We start from the raw sequence: 501 nt of genomic DNA on the forward strand, positions 1-501 counted from the left end.
AATACATATATGAATGAAAAAAGAACAAAGGCGGATATATATATGTATAGTATTTATTGACGTCATCGACTTTACGGCAAACAAAACTGCAAAGACTTATTAGCATTTAATCGCGCGAGCGACCGTTCGAGACCAGATTAGAATAGTATTTTTTTACATGAATCAAACGAAATGTCGGAAAATCGTAACAGAGACACACAAACACACACTGCCGTGTGACGATACGCCCAGGCCGTGTTTCCACGCCGAGCAATCGATTTCACCGCGACGCTATCTCGCGTCGCGTACACTTTTACCTTTTAGGAAGAAAACTTCGGAAAGTCGATCGTAAAAATGTAGTGGTACGTATACGTTGCGCAACACCATTGCAGGAAAAATGATCGATCGTAGGCGTAAAGGGGGTTCGAGGGACTAGTTTTGCTGCACTCGATTCGAGACGGTCGGGTGTTCTCGAACGATTTTACTGTTTCGATCGATCCACCTAATAAGAGAAGGGAAAGA

The 501-nt window shown here is 42.9% G+C and overlaps 1 protein-coding gene across 1 annotated transcript in view; it reads left to right on the forward strand.

Annotated features, from left to right (window-relative positions):
* LOC107186786 (ephrin type-B receptor 1-B) overlaps window positions 1-501 on the forward strand; it is a 60,967-nt gene that overhangs the window by 58,216 nt on the left and 2,250 nt on the right. The window lies entirely within an intron of this gene.

The sequence above is a fragment of the Dufourea novaeangliae genome, unplaced genomic scaffold (genome assembly GCF_001272555.1).
Source record: "Dufourea novaeangliae isolate 0120121106 unplaced genomic scaffold, ASM127255v1 scaffold90, whole genome shotgun sequence".
Taxonomy (NCBI): Eukaryota; Metazoa; Arthropoda; class Insecta; order Hymenoptera; family Halictidae; genus Dufourea; species Dufourea novaeangliae.